This window comes from Aotus nancymaae, unplaced genomic scaffold (genome assembly GCF_030222135.1).
Source record: "Aotus nancymaae isolate 86718 unplaced genomic scaffold, 86718_ANA_hifiasm-v0.15.2.pri h1tg000007l, whole genome shotgun sequence".
Lineage (NCBI taxonomy): Eukaryota > Metazoa > Chordata > Mammalia > Primates > Aotidae > Aotus > Aotus nancymaae.
In genome coordinates, this window is record NW_026988418.1 from 62,928,837 (window position 1) to 62,951,794 (window position 22,958).

Genomic DNA, 22,958 nt, shown 5'->3' on the forward strand with positions numbered 1-22,958 from the left:
CCCCGCAGCCGCCCGGCGGGGGCATTGGCATTCACCATCGCCAATCGTCTCCTTGCTTCTCCAGCCCCGGCCCCAATCCGCGCCGACTGGAGGCGGGGCTTCTCCAATGTCATTCAAGCTCCTCCCGGGGCCCCAAGATCCCTTTTGTTTGGGAAGAGCAAGGCTGGGATTGAGCTCGCGTCACTTCCGGGAGGAAGTGCCTTCCTCAGTCCCGGGCTTCAGGGTGGGCTCGTGTCCGCGCCACTCCCGGCCCGGGGTCTGCAACTTTCTACCTTCTGCGTGGTCTCTGGGCAGGACCGTGGCTAGTGGTTCGTGCTTTTCCCTGATTGTATGGGGAGTTTAGGAATGGAGGGCTCTTGGTAGCCTGAGCGATTGGGATTTTATCCAGAATGTTAATAAATGAAGTGGGCTTTGGTATCTGCATTAGAATGAATTAGTTGTTGAAAACTTTTCTCCTTGCTTCTGCCACCCTTTTTCTTTTTTCTGTGGGCGTGGTGCTGGAAGCAAGGGTGCAAAGATGAAACACCTGGAGATCACCCTTCTCTCAACCACATTTTGTACAGAAGAGGATACTAATTTTGGGGGACGTAAACCCAGCCGACCTTTCTTCCAGGCGGAAGTCGAATAATTGCAAATTTGTGTGGCAGTTTTTTTCTCTCTATGCTTGCCAACTGAGTCGACTTTTTTCTGTCCTTGGCCTCATTATATTGTGGGGAATGGTTTGCAGTGAAGCTGAAACAGTGGAGAGTACAGAGGATGCAAGGAATGTCTGCCTTGTGAACACAGGAATGCAGATCTTAGAGGCAGCAAGTCCTAGGCAGGACCAAATAACTCAGAGAGAGGAGTGGATGTGTAAATAGCTGTATCCCTACCTGAGGTCAAAGTTTTTGAATTCTGTTTCCATCGAATGGCTGTCAGCTCACAGATTGATTCAACTGGTTACATTTACAATAACCACATTATTTTAAATATAAGTATTTATGAGACAAATGTAATGCATAAATAATTATTAATAATTAATACATTATCCCTAAGCTTAGCAATTATAGTTCGCAAGACAGCATTAGGGATCTAGTACTTGCCTAGTCAGACAGTCCTCAGGGCAGATGCAGCCTGCCTCATGCGGTTTACAGTCTGACCGAGGGATGTAATCAGTCTGTGCGATTAAGTCTGAATGAAATAAACAAGTATATATGTTATCATTGTGCCATGTACTTTCATTTAATGGTATTTTATGTCATCTTCAGTACTGTGTGAGATATCTGTCCTACAGTGTAGGATAGATATCATTGTGTCCAGTTTACAGATGAGAAGACAGAGATTCAGAGAAATCAAATAAAAGCTAGTAAATGGTAAACAACTTCCAGTAAGGATGTGTGACTCCAAACTTATGCCATATTCTGCTCACTTCACGTTGGCTCTCACAGGGTGGACTGAGAATGGGTGTGGATGATCGTAAAGCAAACATTAGAGCCAGAACGACAGCTCCATGCCTCCTGTTGATTTTAGGCTTGGGAGGGTCATCTCTATATATGAAGGACAGCAAGACTTTGTGTGGAGGTGCTCAATGGCAGCATAAGTGAATCTGGAGTAATGACATAGGATATACCAAACTTCAGAAAGCCATCATGCCTTGTGTTCTGAAGACTGACAATCTGAAAGGTAAACGAAGGACCAGGCACATAGTAGGTACTCAATAAATACTGAGTTGAAACAAAATGTCTGAAATGGTTACAAATACAGTGTGTTAGGTGCTGGAATAGACAAAAGAACTTGAAAAATCCCATTTCCTCCTCCTCCCCTTTACTCTGCCTATGGGTATGCAATGAGGAAATGCCTCATCGCCAGACAATGGGGAAGATGTGGGAGAACAGGCTATTTTCTGCTGGCTCTGAGTCACTCTAAGAGTTGTTCTAGTGAATCAGCTCCTCCCATTTTTTTTTTTTTTTTGAGATTGTGTCATTGCACTCCAGTCTCCCAGGCTGGAGAGATTGGAGTGCAATGACACAATCGGCTCACTACAACCTCCACCTTCCGGGTTCAAGAGATCCTCCTGCCTCAGCCCCCCTCTTGGCTGGGATTACAGGCACCTGCCACCACGCCTGGCTAATTTTTGTATTTTTAGTAGAGACTAGGTTTCTCCATGTTGGCCAGGCTGGTCTCGAACTCCTGACCTCAGGTGATCCACCCACCTCGGGCTCCCAAAGTGCTGGAATTACAGCCACGAGCCACCATGCCTGGCAGCTCTTCCCTTCTTTCTCTCCTTCCCTTTGTAGCTGTTAACCCACCACCACCCATTCTTTTCTCCAGCTGACTGGGTGGGAGCAGTGCTCTGTGACCTACTTCCTTTAGAGCAATGGGCAGCTCCCCTGATTTCCTGGCTTCCCTTCTGCCTTTTCCTGAGTGTAGAAGGACTCAGCAAAAGTGAGAACATCCCTGCCTTGTAGGATTCAGAGTCCCTTAGGGTGTTCGGATTGCTTTCCTTTTAATTTTTCACCCCTGGAAGTAGTGAACAGGCAGGGCTTGTGAACCTCGTGTATCTTTCAGACTGCAGAAGTGAGAGAGTTATGGAACTTTGTGATTCTTCAATGTATAAACCTTGTAAATAAATTAAGCGTCTGGTGCAGAGGTGTACACAGAGGTTAAAAAATGGTTCATAACAATATCTTAGATTTGTATAACAAAATATAACATTTTAATGTCTATTATTTTATCAAATGGACAGTAAAATATTTATTAAATGCTTATTGTGTGTCAGGCAACAACTTAAAGTGCTTAAAAATTATAGATTGTGGGCGGGGCGTGGTGGCGCACGCCTGTAATCCCAGCACTTTAGGAGGCCAAGGCGGGTGGATCACGAGGTCAAGAGATCGAGACCATCCTGGTCAACATGGTGAAACCCCGTCTCTACTAAAAATACAAAAAATTAGCTGGGCATGGTGGAGCATGCCTGTAATCCCAGCTATTCAGGAGGCTGAGGCAGGAGAATTGCCTGAACCCGGGAGGCGGAGGTTGCGTTGAGCCGAGATAGCGCCATTGCACTCCAGCCTGGGTAACAAGAGTGAAACTCTGTCTCAAAAAAAAAAAAAAAAATTATAGATTGTGTCAATTTTTTTCCAAATAGGTAAACTTTCTAAGTAGGTGTTCCATAAATGTTTATTGCTGGTTTGGGGAGGCAGAGGTGGAGTAAAAGAGGTCTAGACTAGAGGTTAAAAAATCTGGAGTCTAGTTCTCATTCTGTCATCAGATACAGTAGTTTCCAGCTGGTGGCTTAAAACAACAGAAGTATGTTCTCTCTCAGCTCTTGAGGCTAGAAGTATAAAATCAGGGCATTGACAAGATTGGTCCCTTCTGGGGACTCTGAGAGATGCTCCATCCCAGGCCTCTCCCCTAGCTTCTGGTGGTTCCCAGTGATCATTGGCTTGTAACTACATCATCCCAATCCCTTCCTCCATCTTCACGGCCTTCTTCCCTCTATGCCTCAGCCCTTTCTGTATGTCTGTTTTTCTTTTTTTGAGACAGAGTCTTGCTCTGTTGCCAGGCTGGAGTGGAGTGGTGCAATTTCAGCTCACTGCAACCACCGCTTCCCAGGTTCCGGTGAGTCTCCTGCCTCAGCTTCCTGAGTAGCTAGGACAGCAGGCACGCACTACCATGCCCAGCTAATTTTTTGTGTTTTTAGTAGAGACGGGGTTTCACCATTTTGGCTAGGATGGTCTTGATCTCTTGACTTTGTGATCTGCCCACCTTGGCCTCCCAACCTCTTCTCTTCTAACTCATATTGGGCTTAGAGCCCACTCTAATCCACCACGATCTCATCTGAACTCATTACATCTGCAAAGACCTTATTTCCAAATAAATTCACAGTCTGAGATAGGTGCACATGAATTTCGGGGCGACACCATTCAACCCACTGCATAAACCTACTTGGCAAAGTAACCTTTTTACTTAACTCCATTTAAGTTCATTGATAAAAGGCATGAAAGTCATTGACTAATTCCTAAGATCATATCAGCCTATGATTTAATATAATGATATATGCTAGATGCATTAATTAAGCTATTAAATTATGTGCTAAGCATTATGTAATTTTTTATATGACATCTCATTTCACCCATAAAATAATTCCATGAGATAGATGCTAATAGTCCCCTTTTGCAGGTGAGGAAATTGAGGCACAAAGAGGTCCAATGTCATGGACTTCATAAGTGATGAAGACAGAATATTTACTTAGATCTGATTCCAACGCGTACCCTCAGAATTACTATGCTCTATCATCTCTCCATCATATTAAGTGGGTTAGGAAGATGGGGAATGCAACACATATTTTCAAATTTGATTTATGGAATATTCGGAGCTGAGTAGCAGTTTTCTGGAGTTACGTGTATAGTTTGGACAATTTTATTTAATTAATATATGTATTGAGACGGGGTCTCACTCTTGCCCAGACTGTAGTGCAGTGGTCGGATCTCCCGGAGTGCAGTGGTCCAATCTCTGCTCACGGCAACCTCTGCCTCCCAGGTTCAAGCTGTTCTTTGGCCTCAGCCTCACAAGTAGCTGGGATTACAGGCGCGCGCCATTACCGTTGGGCTAATTTTTGTATTTTTAGTAGACACGGGGTTTCATCATGTTGGCCAGGCTGGTCTCGAACTCCCGACCTCAAATGACGCACCTGCCTTGGCTTCCCAAAGTGTTGAGATTGTAGGCGTGAGCCACCGCGCTTGACCTGGACTGATTATAAAACAAGGCAAACCGAGAGAAGCGGGAATAGTGGGTGGTAATGAGGCTTAGTAGATAGGAGGAGAGCTATGGCTTACCTGAACTTGTTTCTTCATTTTTTAAATGAGTTAATAGTCTCTGTCTACAAGACCAGGTGGTTGTCAGTATCCAAGTGATCTGACATACATGAAAGTATAAACTACCTGGGAGACCTTGCTCAAGCTCTTCCTCTTCTCTGAGTCCCAGACTCCAGCTAAACATCTGGGGCTCCAAAAGTCTCCTTCTAGCTGTGACCCACTGAACTGGGACTTATCAAGATGCGGAGTGCGGAGTGAGCTAGATGTATAAGTTGAAGTGAATGGGAAAAGTGATGAAAACATGCTTTATTTCTTCTGGCTTGTCTTCACTATCTCCTTTTCCTCACTCTTTCCGCCCCCGCCCCTTCTCCCCGGGGCTGATGAGGAGGTCAAAGTCAAAGAGGACTCTCCAGCCCGGGACCAGGCTGAAGCCGAAGGGAAGGTATGCCCTCCACTGCCCCTTTGATCCTCTGCATTTTCTCCCATCATGTGTTCCCACAAAGGCTTTTCTGGGCAGTCCTTAAACGTTCTCTTCTTGCTGCTGCTTCTCTCTCTGCCCTATCTGGGGAGACTCAGGAACCAGGAAACGAGATTTCTGGGTGTGGCTTTAACGTGTTCCCGAGCTTATTGCTCCCCCTAGTGTCGAGCAGTGAATCCTGCAGCCGTCGTCGTCTTTTCTGACCACCCTTCTGAGGCCTCCCCCCGCCCAACACAGTTTTTCGTTTTATGGGTGTGGGCTGACAGTACAGCGGGTGGGGACTCAATGGACCGGGGGCCCAAAAATCCACCTCGGGGGACAGACAGATTCTTTGTGTTTTGGCAAAATGTAGGAGCCAACTTGTCCATGATGGAAGCTTTAAACTCTCTCTCTCTTTCTCTTTTGTTTTTTTGTTTTTTTTGAGACGGAGTCTTGCTTTGTTGCCCAGGCTTGGAGTGCAGTGGCTCAGTCTCGGCTCACTGCAACCTCTGCCTCCCAGGTTCAAGAGATTCTCCTGCCTCAGCCTCCCGAGTAGCTGGGATTACAGGCGCCTGCCACCACTCTCCGCTAATTTTTTTTTTTTTTTTTTTTTTTTTTTTTTTTTGTATTTTTAGTAGAGATGGGGGTTTCACCATGTTGGCCAGACTGACCTCGAACCCCTGACCTCGTGATCTGCCCATCTTGGCCTCCCAAAGCGCTGGGATTAGAGGCATGAGCCACTGTTCCCGGCCAGAAGCTTTAAACTCTTATCCTTGATTGCATTTGGGGAAGTCCAGAAGTGAGAAGGAAATAAATCTAACGTTTGGTGCCTACCAGGTACATAAGTGACATAAATAATCCTTGTAACCTTTACATATATAATTATTGCAACAATCCGGAGAGGTAATGTTTACTACTTCTAGTTTTTCAGGAGAGAAAGCAAGTTCGGAGAGGTTAAGTGTCTTCCCCAAGGTCACATAATAACACTAACAGTGATAGCAACATTAGCCAATTATTTAGTGCCTACTCCATACCAGGCATGTGATTTCTTTTAATCCTCACAGGAACACTTTAAAGTGGTGATTATAATCTTCATTTTACTCAGAGGTAACTGAGATTTGGACAGTTTAAGAAAGGAATAACTAAGAAGCTGCCTGAGGTCACACAGCGAGGTCCTCCTGTTTCCAGTCCCGCAGTTTCCATTCCATCACGGCCTCATGGAGCTGGTGGGTGGGAGAGGTGGGACTTGAGCCCAGGCCTGACTTAATGTTCTTTCCATTACTGGTGCTGCTCGGCAGTTCTTCCTGAGCACCAGGAAACCAGGGTCATGTGGTCCTTTGGAGTTCCCGACCTGAGATGATGGCAATGAAAACACCAAGGCAGAAGTCCAAAGGATCCTGGGGACAGTTTGCTCATGGAAGCACATGACCAGAGCTGCACAACAATATTGCTGTCAGGGACCCCGGGGAGGACCTTCAGAGGAACTGAGTTCTGTCTCCCTCCAGTAATTCTGTGTGGAACTCACGTGTTTCCCTGAAGCTGGTGGGCCAGGATGGAGAATGCAAAGCTCAAACGGACCTAAAAGGAAAGGTGATGAAAAATTCCTGGAAGTAGATGAGAGAGAAAATTCCAGATAGAAAATTACCAGAAATAAGCAGGGCACAGTGGTGTGCACTTGTAGTCCCAGCTACCTGCGAGGCTGGGGTGGAAGGATTGCTTGAGTCCAGGAGTCCAAGACCAGCCTGGGCAAAATAGTGAGATGCCTTCTTAAAACAAAAAAAAAAAGAAAAATTCCTGGAAATATATGAGATATACCATGGAGTTCCCAAATCATCCAGCAAAGTTCCCTTTATATCCAAAATACAGATTAGTCATAGGTACCTGGAATAATTTTTTTTTTTGAGACAGAGTCTCACTCCATCACCAGGCACCAGGCTGGAGTGCAGTGGTGTGACCTCGGCTCACTGCAACCTCCACCTTCCGGGTTCAAGCAATTCTCCTGCTTCAGCCTCCCGAGTAGCTGGGACTACAGGTGTGTGCCACCATGCCCAGCTAATTTTTTGTATTTTTAATAGAGACGGGGTCTCACCATGTTGGCCAGGATGGTCTCGATCTCTTGACCTCGTGATCCGCCCGCCTCGGCCTCCCGAAGTGCTGGGATTACAGGCCTGAACCACTGTGCCTGGCCAATGCTTTATGTCACTTTGGGTGAATCACAAATTTTCTTTTTCACTTGTCTCTTTGAAATTATTAAATACTTATTAAATTATTACCACCACATATGGCAGGTGGTAAGTTGACAAGCTGGTTGATGTTATGTTTGTCATTTTGAGGTATAAATTTCATATAAATAGTCTGGTGGGAAAAGATATTAGTTGGGAACTATTTTTTAAAAACTAATTTGTAAGTTACCTTATTTCATTAAAGATGAACTCTTTCCCTCTCTTCCCACCCCTCCCCTTTCTGCCTCTCTTCCTCTTCCTCTGTCCTACGTGCCTTCCCCCCAAAAAGTCTGGAGCCAGATTCCTTTTCTGTCCTTGTTGGCGTAAGATAAAGCTCTGAGTAGCCTTGCCAGAAGGGCTGAAGCTTACCCAAAGGCTGGTCCTCTTTCTCTTTCCCCTCTATCCTGCCTTCTTTCCCACACATAACCTCACATTAAGCAGAAAATAATTTCTGTGCTAGGGCCAGAGACAGAGCTTCAGTTTGGCTAGGCTGCCTTACAGTTTCAATTTGATGAAAGCCGATTACACATTTCCTCTGGTCTGTTATTTCAGCTGAAGCACCACACAGTCGGCTGAATGGGTCCTTGTTGCACACAAAAGGGAGAAATATTTGTAGGGAAACTAATGACCTGGTTATGGCTGTACTGTCATTTCTAGGCAATTTCCTGGTAAATGGCCCTTTGGAACAGTCTGGTGCTGGAAGCTTCTGTGCCCTCATTTCTGCTTCGTAGCTCCGCTGGGCTCCTGCAGGGCCCAGTCTGCCCTGAACAAAGTGATCAGGTGACCCCTTTCTTGGGAGGAGTTTATACATTTCCCATCCCCTTTTCTTTCTGCCATTTGCCTTTTTCTTGTCCTCCTTTTATTCCTGAAAATACTCAATTGAATGCCTGTTGACATTACAGTGATAACTAACACAAGCTCTGGACCTCAGGGCCCTCGGTCTTGAATGGAGGTAGACTTGTGTACATTCACGGACCCAGGTACTCCTGCTTTCTGCAGCCATGCTTTCCAAATAAAATAACTCAAATCCCTATCTACATCATCGTCGGGACTCCAGATGTCAGGGACAGAAATCCTTATCCAAAGTTACAAAAGGATTTTTATTAGCTCATATAAAAGAAAAGTACAGGGGTAGTCTGATTTCAGATGAGACTAGATCAGTTTTCTCAAAAATGTTACCAGGACCACCAGGTTCCTTTCCCTTTCCCCTCCCCATTCCCTCTTCCCCTCCCCTCCCCTTCTCCTCTACTTTCCCTGTCCTTCATTTCCTTTCCTTGAGATAGGGTCTTGCTCTGCACTTGGAGTGCAGTGGTGCGATCATAGCTCACTGTAGGCTTCAAGTCCTGGGCTCAAGCAATCCTTCTGCCTTAGCCTCCCAGGTAGTGAGCCACGATGCCTAGCTGATTTTTTGAATTTTCTGTAGAGATGGGGTTTCACTATGTTGAACAGCTGGTCTCAAACTCCAGGCCTGAAGTGCATCTTCCACCTTCACCTCCCAGAGTGCTGGGATCACAGGGGCAAGCCATTGTGCCCAGGCAGGGCCAGCTTTCTAGCTCAGTGTCGCTCTACTCTACTTCCTCTGTGTTGGTTCTGTTTTAGACATGCTTTCTTCCTTAGTTGGCAATAAGCACAGTAGCTCAGACTTCATATTTTGCCATGTTCAATAGGAAAGATTACCTGCTTTTTTCAGAAATGGGAGAAAACTCCCACTGTCTCCTTGGCTCTGCTTGGACCATGTGTTCATCCTTGAACCAGTTATTGTGACTACGGGATAGGCTGCTTTTATTGACTAGATCTGGGTCATGAGTGGCAGAGGCTCATGTGCCTGGAGACATGGATGAAGAGTAGGGAAAAGTTATAGCCTCAAATAATGTTTCTCTCTCTCTCTCTCTCTCTCTCTCTCTCTCTCTCTCTGTCTCTCTTTCTCCAGAAAAAGTGGGGATGGATGTTTGGGAAGCATATAGTATCTACTACATATTTGAGAGTGTGTTTTACGTTTGCTCTCATTCACAGGTCAGCTCGAGCTGTCGTCTGTCCAGCTCTGGATAATCCTAGGGCTTTTATGGGCCTCAGAGGGGAGGAAGTGCATGCCAATTGGTCCATGGGCAGCCCAGAAAACGCACCACAAGTTCCTACATGGGTCAGAGGGACTGACAGCCAGGACCCTAGCCTTCAGACCCTCCCTGGCCTGAAGGTGGATTCTCACCAGGGACCTGCCCCCTTCCGCCCAGAAGCCTGTCTGCCTCCTGTTGCCATCCATGGTGCCCAGGCTGCTCCCACCAAGGGACACCTGCAGGCCAGCTCCAACCTGCCCTCTGCTCCATCTTAGCTCCCCTGGCCCCCCCCAGCTCCCGCAATCTGCCCCAATTCTGCTCCTCGATCAAAGCGGGCAACAGAATTGGGGAGAAGCCAGTGAGTGGGAGCAGACACCCTCAAGCCTGTGGAGGAAGCAGGGGCCTTCTTGGGCCTGAGGGTGCAGAGTACTTCCTGTGCCTGGGAGGGCGGGGCTCTCACCCAATCCACGGAGCATGCAGGCAGCCCTGGTGGCACCTCCTTGCAGTCTGGGCTGTGGTGTCCAGATCCTCACTGGTCCCCTCTCTGCCCACCCCTCTGTGCCCAACCACCCTCTTCCCCTGCCAACGGGCCTCGTTATGGCAGCCCCCACACAGTGGGATCTGGGGAGGCTCCCGCTTGTCCCTGGCTCCTGCTGACTCCCTTGGAGCACAGCACTGCCCCAGGCCCAGCTATCCCTCCTCTCCACACCCTCCCTGCAGGGGCGCCAGGCAAGAGCCGCAGTGCAGTGCCAGGGTCCAGAGTGGCAGAGGCTCCAGGCTTGGGAATGGGTCCCACCTGGCCTTGCGAGGGTGGAGGCGGTGGAGTCAGCTGTCTCTAGACATGGGGCATAGGGACCCTCCACCGGCATCGCTGCTCCCACAGCCACTTCTGCTGCCACCACTTGCACCTCCCCACTGCAGCTGGCGTGGTGGCAGTAACTGTTCCGGGTGGCCCACCACTGCCTTCAATATCACCCATAAAAAAGTTTGCTTTTAATGTATATCAGACAAATGTACAAACATTTGATCAGAAATTTACATGATTTATGTCATGCAAAGTTCTATTCCAGCCCAGTTTTAGAACAATTTTTCTTTTAAAACAGAAAATTTAAAATTTAGTATCAGTTACTACTGTTTCTAGAAAGCCATGGACCATCTCATTTCAAAGAATTTCACTTGACTTCATCAGCCCTGTATTAATTTCTAGCGCTGCTTCTCTCCAGACCCTGCCTCCCATCTTCTCTTCCAGAGATTATCCCCTACTTAAAGCAGCATTCAGTCAACAAAAATATGTTGAGTACCTGTGTGCTAGGCGCTAGAGTGACAGTGATAAGCATGATGGTTGTATTTGTCCATTTTGCATTGCTATAAAGGAATACCTGTGACTGGGTAACTTACAAAGAAAAGAGGTTTATTTGACTCACGGTTCTGCAAGCCATACAAGCATGGTGCTTGCATCTGCTCAGGTTCTGGTGAGGCCTCAGGAAGCTTTTGTTAATGGTAAGAGGCAAAGTGGGAGCAGGCATGTCAGATGGCGAGAGAGGGAGCAAGAGAGAAGAGCAGGAGACCCAGGCTCTTTTTAACAATCAGATCTCATGGTAACTAATAGAATGAAACTTCAGTTATTACTGTGGGGAGGGCACCAAGCCATTTATGAATCATCCATCCTCATGACTCAGATACCTCCCATTAGGCTCCAGTGGCCCACCTCCAACAGTGGAGATCACATTTCAACATGAGATTCAGAGGGGACAAACATCCAAACTTTATTAATGGCTATGGTTCCTTCTTCAAAATTCCTGTAACTTTGTCATGCAGAGCAAGTTAATTTCTTATTGCCCAAGCCTTTCTTATCTCAGTTCTTTTCAGGGGTCCTCACTTTTCATAGCCAGATAAGCCTAAGAAGTCACTTTCTTCAGCAAAGGAATTGATTTGTATTGTCCTTGGAGGTCAGCTGGCTCAAACTGAGGCTGGCTTCTGTGATAATATTTTTATTTGTTTTCCTGTTTACAGGCAAACAGATAATGAGAATATTGTAGGTGAAGTATCATACTATTAATAGAAGTCTTGACTAGGTATAGCCTTTGGTGGAGCAAGAGGGGAGAGATGGTTCTTCAAGGAAGAACTTCTTGACTGCTGTATAATATAGCCAAGGGGGAGTCACTTTAGAGCCAGACCTACCAGCTGTGTGATCTGGGCATGTGGCTCAAGTACTTGGAGTTTCAAATCCCTTATCCATAACATGGAGGAAATAAGAACATATTTCATAGGATTGTGGTAAAGATTAAATGAGATGCCAAGCCATTTTTAACAAGAGCTCTTTTTTTCTTTCTTTTTTTTTTTATGAGCCCTACCTAAGCAGGACATCAAAAAATTCAGTTATAAACTCATAATTGTTTCTCTCCATAGAAATCTTTAGTAAAAGGCAAAATATTTATTCGTTATGAAGAGAAACCAGAGCATAACAAGAGCGCTTTTTAACAATCAGATCTCATGGTAACTAATAGAATGAAACTTCAGTCATTACTGTGGGGAGGGCACCAAGCCATTCATCAGGCATCCATCCTCATGACTCAGATACCTCCCATTAGGGCCACCTCCAACATTGGAGATCACCTTTTTCTCTCTACTACCAATCTATCACTGAGTCCTTCAGTTTTACCTCTTATATTTCACAAATCCCTCTATGTCTATTTCTACCACCACCATCTTGTTTGTCCATTATCTTGTCTCTATCCATGACAATAGCACTGGCAATCTAATTAGTCTTCCCACATTCCTTTTAGCCCCCTCCAGCCCATTCTCCATACAGCAGTCTGAGTAGATTTTGAGAAAACACAATCTGATCACGTCATAGCCCTTCCCTTCCAGTTACAGCTTCTCAGTGCTCTTAGGATAACCTGATTTACAAAGCCTTGACTGCTGCGTGTCTCTCCAGAATAACCCAGAGCAGACCTGCCCCTTGCTATCTGTGCCCCAGCTAACTGGTGACAAGGACTCTCCTTGACCAAACTTTAGACAGGCTGCTAAGTGAAATAAGCCAGTTATGGAAAGATAAATGCTGCATGATTCCCCTTGTATGAGGTACCTAAAACAGTCAAACTCTCCCAGAATGTTATAATGAAATAAAATAGTCAAACTCATAGAAGCAAAAAGCGGAATGCCAGGGGCTGATGGGAGAGGGAGACGGGGAGTTAGTAATCAATGTGCATGCATACAGTTTCAGTTCAGCAAGATGAATAAGCTCTAGAGATCTGCTGTGTGACACCATACCTATAGACAACAGTAATGTATTGTACACTTAAAAATTTAGAGGGCAGACCTTTATTATTATTATTATTATTGGGGAAACAGGTGTATCCAGTTTAATAAAAAGGGAAAGGGTCATCAGGTGACCACATCCTTTCCTTGTCATTCATATCCTCAACCTACAGATCCTTTCTACCCTCATAAGTTTGAATATAGTTAAGGTTAGTTGGGTCAAAAACTGATGTTGATTATGATTAAAAAGATATAAAACTCAGCACCTCCTTCATTAAAAATAAAGGTTGAGGAACCTGATAAGAAAAAACTAAAATATTCTTGTAGCTGCCTGGGAAGATCTTAATCCTTCCACACAGACAGATATCCTTATATCCACAGGAGACCATGTGGACTACAACCAAACTGAGTCCATTACTCCTTCCCTCTCTGGCTCTTCTTGTGGCTCTTCTTTAGACCTTTTGGGAGACTTTGAGTGGCTCCTGTGTCTGTGACTACAGAGATGACCTGCGGACTCTGTCGCTAGATCTCAGGACCTGCTGCGGTGACATCTTGGCTCCGATGCCTTTCTTGGCGTGGGGAGGGGCTTCTCCTTTTGGGAGATTGACTCTGCCTTCTAGGGGACCATCTCCGACTCCTTCTGTAGCACAGTGTGGGAGAGCGACTGGGCTTGTCCTAGTCTCGGTAGCTTCTCCGACGGTGATCAGGTGATGGCACTCTTTCCAACTTCTCATCCTCCTCTTCTTCCTCTTCACTGGACCCCACATCGTCCATGTCCTCTTCCAGAGCACTAACTCGACGCTCCAGTTGCTCAGCTTCCTCTAATACATAGCGTTTCTTAACTCCGTGGTTCAGCCCTAAGTCCAGAGCACTCCTCTTTCCAGTACTCGGACTCATAGATTCGCGTTCCAATATTCTTCACCAGATACTGAGGGTTGGTGCCGTGGATGTTGTGCGCACCCTTCACTGAATGGGGGTTAGCCATTTTAGAATGCCTTGGATTCTACTTCTGTCGAGTCTTTTAATGCGTCACATCCGGGTTCAGAAAAAAACACCCAGAGGGATGGAGAAAGGTGGAAGAAGTTTCACTACACAGCTTAGGTGACCATCTTGAACGGGTAGATCTTATTTTAAGTGTTCTTACCACACACACGCAAAAGCAGGATGCTGGATGCCTCTGTTCTGGGACATGACTTCGACTTCACCCTCCCCCACAGTTCTCCCTGACACTCCCTGCTCCCTGTCCCCACCTCGCAACTTCTCCTCTTCCCCTCGCAGTCTCACTCCTACATGCAAGTGAAACTACACGCTTAAGATTTGCAAAGACCATCTCGTTGCTAAACTGTGTGGATATGCCTGGGCCCTAACTTGTGCCCGAGGAAGCCTTAGACACTGTTTTCCGTTTCCTTTTCTCTGGGTGGCCATGATGACATCGAGCTTTCTTGCTTGGTCTGCATCATCTCAGCTCCTTCCAACTCTTTGTGGCCAGGTTTTTTCTTTGTATTTTCTTTTTAGGAGAGACGCTAACACTCGGTGATGTGGCCAGTTCTTGTTTTTCTTTTCTTTTTTCTATTTTTTTTTTCTTTGAATATGGAGTGTAATGGTGGAATCACAGTTCACTGCAGTCTCGACCTTCTGGACTCAAGTGATCTTCCCACTTCAGCCTCCTGAGTAGCTGGGACCACAGGTGCATGCATCCATGCCCAGCTAATTAACATTTTGTTTTCTACAGATGGGATCTCCCTACATTGCCCAGGCTGATCTTGAACTCAGATCCTTCTGCCTTGCTTGGCCTCCCAAAGTGCTGGGATTATAGGCGTGAGCCACCATGCCTGGTCTAGCAAATTCTTTCACTTCCCACTCTACATACCCCCCTGGGTAAGCCACCTAACCAGCTGGCTTAGTTACCATCTCTACATGGGTGATTCCCGAATTTATGTCTCTTGCCCAGGTCTCTCTCCTGAGCTCCAGACCCTTCTTTCCCCTCACCCACCACATCCTGCCCATCACCAAGTCCTGCCAGTTCTACCTCCTTGATCCACCAAGTCTTTCTGCATCTCTAGTCACCACCTTAGTTCAAGCCTGCTTCCTCCCTCTGATGGATCCTGGCAACAGCCTTCTGTCTGAGTTTCCTGTGTTTGCTCTGGCTCTTGCCTCTTCAAACCATTTCTGCATGGCAGCACTAATGATTTTTGTGTACTGAAAATTTGATCAGGTCACTTATCTGCTTAATTTCCTAGTAAGTCATGTGCTTCCCATTGACTTCAGCACAAAGTGCAAGTGTGAGCATGTCAGTCATATCCCTTCTGGATCTGGCCTTTGTATCTATTTCTAGCTCCAACTTTTGCTACTTCCCTGACCCCAGGCAATACTAACCCTACTGAACTACGCGAATTCTCTTACTTCATTATGATTTCTTTGGCCTTGGGACCATTTGATTTGCTTTTCTACCTGAACCACCTTTTCCTGGTTAGATAAAATACTCTTTCTTCAGCACTCTCCTCAGATGTCACTTCCTTCAGGAAGCTTTCCATGATCTCTTAATGCCTGATTAGATACCACCCCCAAGTCTATCCCGATTGTTCTAAATGCACCTTGTACCTGTACTCCTAGTCCTTTTAGTCATATCTAAGTCTCCCTCAGATTGAAAGTTCCCTCAGGGCACGTCCTCTGCCTGTTTCATGACTGTCTTCCTAGTTTGTAGCATGGTGCCTGACACATAGTAGGCATTAATAATACTTATTAAATGAAAGAACAGTGATTTCCTAAAGCTTTGTCATAGCTTACCATAGTGGTTAAGGACAAGGACGTTGAAGCCAGTTGCCTCTGTTGCTGGCTTCAATGTCCTTGTCCTTAACTACTGTGGTAAGCTATGACAAAGCTTTAGGAAATCATCTTGGCTCAGATTCTGACTATATGTGTACCCTTGGGCAAGCTCCTCAACCTCTCCATGCTTTGGTTTGATTACTTTGAAAATGTTTCTTATCTCATGAGATTTCTTGGAGGATCAAATAGATTAATGTTTATATGCCTGGCATAAAGTAAGTGCCATATAAATAGGATAACTTATTCTGCTTTACGACCAAACATGATACTTTTGAGAGTGAAACAGATGCAATTAGTAATTAGGCCAGGAAAATAGATGTTAATTGGGACCGTCTTGGGCAAACAGGGATGTTTGGTCCCCTGGAATATAAGAGCTCTTAGGTTAAACATCTCCATTTTTGTTGCGTTTGTTTTCCTGTGTCTATTTTCCTCTAGTGATTAGTAGTTAATTCTTCCAACCATAAAGCTTGTGTGTTTGTTTTTAGAGACAGCAGAGGAAAGGACTGGGGAGACAGTGTCCCAAGGTTCAGAGTTGGTAGGTTAACATTAAAGAAACGGAAATGAAGTTGAATTCTTAGGCTCTGAGTACAGAAGAAAAGAGGAGCCTTTACACCCCACTGAAACCGAGTAGGCTATGGATTTGACAATAGAAGGTCATGTGGTTTCCTGACGGGTAGTATGATTTCAAGGGGTCCAGCCTTTCCTGGAGCCTTGCCTGGGAAGATTTGTGAGCAAGGCTAGCTGTGCCAATCTACTTGACATGTTGTTGCTGTCTGGTCATTGAGTTTGCTGTTTTCTTTCAAACTGTTTCAGAAACATGTAGTTCCATTTGCTTCCCCAACCAGGAGTGTTTCTTCATTACTTTAAAATAGTTGTTTTTATGAACTGGGATAAACACCTAGTGTGCAGAAATTCTGTTTCATGGTCATTCCAATTTGAATTCTATTATTTCTCCTGCTTACCTGGGTAGGAGAAAAATATACCTTCTAAACACAGTTCTCCTTTTTCTGGTTTCCAAGACAGGTGCACTATCAGATAACGCACCTTGCAGCTGGCTACATCTGCCCAGAATACCAATTGCAGGCAGTTCTTGTGACCGTGATGCTGGAGGGGCGAAAGAAGGGGAAGAGAAGAGCAGCTTTTCTTATCTTGAAATACTGAAGCCTGTCAATTTGAGGAGGTGCCATTCAGAGATGTGTACCAATTCCATTCTCACCCTCTCTTCATCTGGGGTAGGAGTGGAGGTGGTAGTGGGGAGGAGAAAGGAACAAGAGAATGAAATGACATTTGTAGAAATAATTTCCACAAAGCATGTTGGTCATGTGCTTAATAATATAGGAGCGAGAGAGAGAACTGAAGACATATTTGTCTGTTAATTATTTCACAATTCATTCAACATATAAAGTATTTACTATGTGTTAGTCACAGTGCATCAATGTATATGAAGAATATTGTATAGGGCCAGGCATGATGGCTCACACTTGTAATCCCAGCACTTTGGAAAGCTGAGGCTGGTGGATCACTTGAGGCCAGGAGTTTGAGACCAGCCTGGCCAATATGGCAAAACCCTGTCCTACTAAAAATGCAAAAATTAGCCAGGTGTGGTGGTACATGCCTGTAATCCCAGCTACTTGGGAGGCTGAGGCATGAGAGTCACTTAAACCTGGGAGGTGGAGGTTGCAGTGAGCCAAGACTGCACCGCTGCATTCCACCCTGGGTGATAGAGCGTGACTCTGTCTCAAAAAATAAAGAAAGAAAGAAAGAAAAAGAAAAAAGAAAAATAAAGAATATTGTATAAAATGTAGGCTTAGAGTTATGTGTGGCAATTTTTATTTTAGAGACAGAATCTTGCTCTGTAACCTAAGCTGGAGTAGAGTGGCATAGTCATAGCTCACTGTAGCCTCGAACTCCAGGGCTCAAGCGATTCTCTCACCTCAGCCTCCTGAGTAACTAAGACTACAGGTACATGCCACCATGCCTGGCTAATTAAAAAAAAATTTTTTTTTTTTTTTGGTGGAGATGGGGTCTTTCCATGTTTCCCAGGCTGGTCTTGAACTCCTGGGCTCAAGTTTTCCTTCTGCCTTGGCATCCCAAAGTGTTGGGATTATAGGCATGAGCCACCGCTTTTGGCCTATATGTGGTAATTGTCTTAGTTTTGGACATGTTGAGCTTGAGATATAGATTTCCCGTTAAGCATTTGGATATAGCTACCTGGAGCTCAGGGGAAAAGTCTGTGCAGGAAATTTAGATTTGGGAATGATCCTCAAATCGGTGGTAGTTATACCACTAACAGCGAGTGAAATAATTAGGGTTATATGAGGAAGAAGAGCATCAAGAATGGGACATCAAGTGACCCGTGAGTTTCAAAGGGAAAAATGAAGAATTTATAAAGAAGATTAAGGAGGACTATCCAGAAATGTTGGTGGAGAATCAGGAGAGAGGGATTAATTTAGTTAGATTTTTTTCTATTTCCTTTTTTTTGAGATGGAGTCTTGTTCTGTTGCCCAGGCTGAAGTGCAGTGATGAGATCTCAGCTCACTGTAACCTCCACCTCCTGGGTTCAAGCAATTCTCCTGCCTCAGCCTCCCGAGTAGCTGGGACTACAGGCACCCGCCAACATGTCCAGCTAATTTTTTGTATTTTTCTTTTTTTTTTGAGACAGAGTCTCATTCTGTTGCCAGGCGCCAGGCTGGAGTGGAGTGGAGTGACCTCGGCTCACTGTAACCTCCGCCTCCCGGGTTCAAGCAATTCTCCTGCCTCAGCCTCCTGAGTAGCTGGGACTACAGGCACATGCACCACCATGCCCAGCTAGTTTTTGTATTTTTTTAGTAGAGACAGGGTTTCACCATGTTGGCCAGGATGGTCTTGATCTCTTGACCTCATGATCTGCACACCTCGGCCTCCCAAAGTGCTGGGATTACAGTCCTGAGCCACCGCACCCAGCCATTTTTTTTTGTATTTTTAGTAGAGACAGGTTTCACTGTGTTAGCCAGGATGGTCTTGATCTCCTGACCTCCTGATCTGCCTGCCTGGGCCTCCCAAAATGCTGGGATTACAGGTGTGAGCCACTGTGTGTGGCCTACTTTTTTTTTTTTTAAATCAACTTTATGGAGATGCAATTTACATCAACCAACGCACCTATTTTAGTGTACAGTTCCCAGGCAGATGCCACCATCAGATGCTACCACCTGAGCAGCTGGCAGGTAGTTTTGGTGCAGTTTTGGCAAGTATATATACTTATGTAGCCCCCACTCAAGGTACAGAACATTTCCATTGTTTTAAAAACTCCCTCCAAAGTAACACCAATTATTTTCAAAGTATTCCAAAAGGATGAATAGGAGAGAATTATTTCTAACTCATTCCACAAGATAAGCATTACTCGAATACCAAAACCAGATAAGGATACAACAACAAAATAAAACTACAGGCCAATATTCCTGATGACCATGGATGCAAAAATTCTTAACAAAATACTAGCAAACATAATCCAGCAATACATTAAAAAGACAACACACCAGAATCAAGTGGGATTTATTCCAGGGATGCAAGAATGGTTCAACATACACAAATCAATAAATGTAATACACCACATTGTACAATAGAATAAAGAAAAAAACCATATGATCATCTCAATAGATGGAGAAAACGGTATTTGACAAAATTTAACATCTCTATGACAAAAACTTACAACAAACTAGGTATAGAAGAAACATACTTCAAGGCTGGGCATGGTGACTCATGCCTGTAATCCCAGCACTTTGGGAGGCTGAGGGAGGCAAATCACAAGGTCAGGAGTTTGAGACCAGCCTGACCAACATGGTGAAACCCTGTCTCTACCAAAAATACAAAAATTAGCCAGGCGTGGTGGCAGGTGCCTGTAATCCCAGCTACTCGGGAGGCTAAGGCAGGAAAATTGCTTGAAACGGAGAGGTGGAGGTTGCAGTGAGCCGAGATCGAGTCACTGCACTCCAGCCTGGGTAACAGAGTGAAACTCTGTTTCAAAACAAACAAACAAACAAACAAACACACTCCACAACAATAAAGGTCATATATGACAATCTCATAGTTAACATCATGCTGAATTGAAAGCCTTTCCTCTAAGATCTGAAACAAGACAAAGATGCCCACTTTCACCACTTTTATTCAACATAGCACTGGAAGTCTTAGCCAGAATAATTAAGCAGGAAAAAGAAATAAGGGGAACTCAAACTGGAAAAGAAGAAGTCAAATTTTCTCTGTTTGTAGATGATGTGATCTTATATTTAGAAAAGCATAAAGACTCCACACACACAAAAAACTGTTAGAGTACATGAACTCAGTAAAGTTGCAGGATGCAAAATCAACACACAAAAATCAGCAGCATTTCTATATGCCAACAGCAACAATCTGAAAAAGACTACATCAAGAAAGCAATCTCATTTACAATAGCTGAAAAATAATAATAAAATACCTAGGAATAAGTTTAACCAAAGAAGTGAAAGATCTCTACAATTAAAAGTATAAAACACTGATGAATGAAATTGAAGAGGACACATACACAATGGAAAGATAGTCCATGTTCATGGATTGGAAGAATTAGTATTGTTAAATGCCCCATACTACCCAAAGCAATCTATAGATTAAATGCGGTTCCTATCAAAATGCCAATGACATTCTTTAATAGAAATAGAAGTAGAAATAGAAAAACAATCCTAAAATTTGGATGGAACCACAAAGACCATGAATAGCCAAAGCGATCCTGAACAGAAATAACAAAGCTGGAGGCATCACATGACCTGGCTTCAAATTATGCCATAAAGCAATAGTAACCAAAACAGAATGGTACTGGCATAAAAGCAGACACATCCACAGAAATAAATCCATATGCTTACAACCAACTCATTTTTGATAAAGACACCAGGAACGTACACTGGGGAAAGGACAATCTCTTCAATAAATAATGCTGGGGGGCAGATGCAGTGGCTCAAACCTGTAATCCCAACACTTTGGGAGGCCAAGGCAGGAGGAGTGCCTGAGCCCAGGAGTTTGAGACCAGCCTGGGCAAGAAAGACTCTACAAAATAAAAAAGTTAGCCACATGTGGTGGTGCGTGCCTATGGTCCTAGCTACAAAATTAAAAAATTAGCTACATGTGATGGTGTGTGCCCATGGTCTTGAACTCCTGCGCTCAAGCAGCCTCCTGAAGTGCTGAAATTACAGGCATGAGCCACTGTACCCAGCCTGTAGATGTCTTTATTGGGTTCAAGAAGACTGTGATGGGTAATGCAAGTATATTTATGAAAGTAAAGGATAAGTTGGGAGTATCTTGGATTTGATTTTCTCAGTGAAGCAGGACAGGCTATCTGCTGAGGGGGTGGGGTGAATGAGGTGGATTTGTAACAGTCCTTCATGAACCTCTCAAAAGACAAATCTGTGGCAGAGTATACAGTTTTCTGTACCAGGACTCAGAGTTCCAGGTTTAGGACAAGGGCAGGCAGCTGCAGAGCTGGGTCCTGTAGTCAGGGTTTTCCAGGACTTATGAGTGGAGGGAAAAGGGAGCAAGGGTATTGAGGGAGCTGTTGGGAAAGCAGTCATTGGCCACAGGTCTAGCTTGGGTTTTAAAAGACTGAGGCTTGGGAATTGAGGGGAAAAGAAAGATAAACTGTGAGGCCACGAAGGGGTTAAGTGCTGGAACTCAGTGAGGCCAAGGAGTGGTGAAGTGGGAGGAAGAGAATGAAGCTGGAAGGATTGTGATTTGAGTGGGATGTGGAGTTTCATTTTTCTTCCACATCAGATGGGTCATGTGCCGATGTAACAAGGTTTGAGGGAGGCACATCTCACACATGAAAGTGAAAACCCAGTCATCATGCTTATGAACTATGAAAGGATCCAAAGTTTCATTTTTGAGAGGCGGTGAAGCTATGCTAGTAATGGTCTAATTGTGGCCTTGAAAAGTGTAAGTAGAGCAGAAGGTTATTTGAAGTGATTAGGAAAGTTAGGAGAAAGTTAGGCTGTGGGATGGATTGGCTTTGGCAGTTTGTCTCAGGATGAGGGTGGGAGTTAATGTGTAAGGTAAATGGGGGAGTCCTCAGTCTCTGTGGGCCAGGGTCAATGACAGCCAGAAGCAGTAGAGGGCAGTGAACCATTCTGTCTAAGGAGGACTTTGACAAAGGTAGAAAAGTAATCCTGTAGAACTGGCAGGAGAAGCTGGGAGACTGCTGACCCCAAGTGCCCCCTTCTTGGCTAGAAAATAGAACTCGTGGGAGGAAGAGTAGCTTTCCCTTAAGAGGGCTGCAAGGGAACCAGTGTCCTTGGGGCAAGCCCAGGCTTCAGTTACGGTAGGGAGGAGGAAGTATAGTGAAAGTTCCTGGAAGTTGTTGTGGATATAGAAGAATTTGTTTTTAGTCGAATGAGGTTACCAAGAACACAGAAGGAAAACCAACAGAAAGATGGCCAGGAGAAAGGTGATGTCCCCATGAAAGGAAAGTCCCAATGAAACGACTTAAAGTGCAGAGACTGTTTCATCCATGTATCACAGTATTAGCCACATAGTAGGTGCTCATTTAATACAGCTGAGTGATTGGCTGAATACAGTCCGTTTCTTGTGGCTTCTTAGTTTGATTCTCTGAGACTTCATTGTTTCCATCTGTTTCCTGGGGAATGCTGCTGCTTTTATCGCCCTGGTTCTGAAATTTATAGCAGTTTCTCTCCAAAGTCCCAATTCTTTCCATCTGAGCGAGTCGGTGCTGTATTATTCTATCCTATAACACACTAGGAGGGCCCCTGACGCCAGGGCTGAAATCTCTCTGGTTATGACTCGGGAGAAACTGAAGTTCAGAAAAAGCAAAGGGTTAGTTCAACAGACTAGATTAACATCTACCATAGAGTATGAAAAAAATAAAGATGCTTCCCCCAATCAAAGTTTGAGGCTACCAGCCTGTACTGTGGTCCCCAAACCAGCCCCAGCGTGGGGTGGCGTGTGGGACTCAGCGACAGCAGCAGTGCAGGGCGGGCTGTGCACTGTCAGGCTGTGTGCAAGGCAGCCTCCAGCAGGTGGGGCTGTGGAGTCGCAGAAGGCCAGCCGCCTTGAGCAGAACGCGGCGCTGCTGCCACCCTCTGCTTTGAATGGAGTCGTTCTTGTGGTATGTAGGGTCAAGCTCGGGAGATTGCTGCCTTCTTATATAGAGTCCAGCTTGGGAGATTGACTTTGCTACCTTCTTTATAACATTACTCCAGAGCCCTATTGCCTCGGGGGAGGGGGAGGTCTTGATGATGGGGAATGTCAGCTAATGGAGCGTTCACAGGGTTTATGAGTTTTAAGTCCCAGTGTACCCACATTCCAGCTGTGCGCACACAGGCCACTTGCC

The 22,958-nt window shown here is 45.1% G+C and overlaps 2 non-coding genes across 2 annotated transcripts; both read right to left on the reverse strand.

Annotated features, from left to right (window-relative positions):
• Window positions 1-11,872: 11,872 nt before the first annotated feature.
• LOC135273566 (U5 spliceosomal RNA) lies at window positions 11,873-11,989 on the reverse strand. Its single transcript, XR_010341342.1, has one exon. It is a non-coding gene; the product is annotated as a U5 spliceosomal RNA (small nuclear RNA).
• A 9,390-nt stretch (window positions 11,990-21,379) lies between these two features.
• LOC135273527 (small nucleolar RNA U13) lies at window positions 21,380-21,480 on the reverse strand. The gene has a single exon (XR_010341316.1). It is a non-coding gene; the product is annotated as a small nucleolar RNA U13 (small nucleolar RNA).
• Between the last annotated feature and the right edge of the window lie 1,478 nt (window positions 21,481-22,958).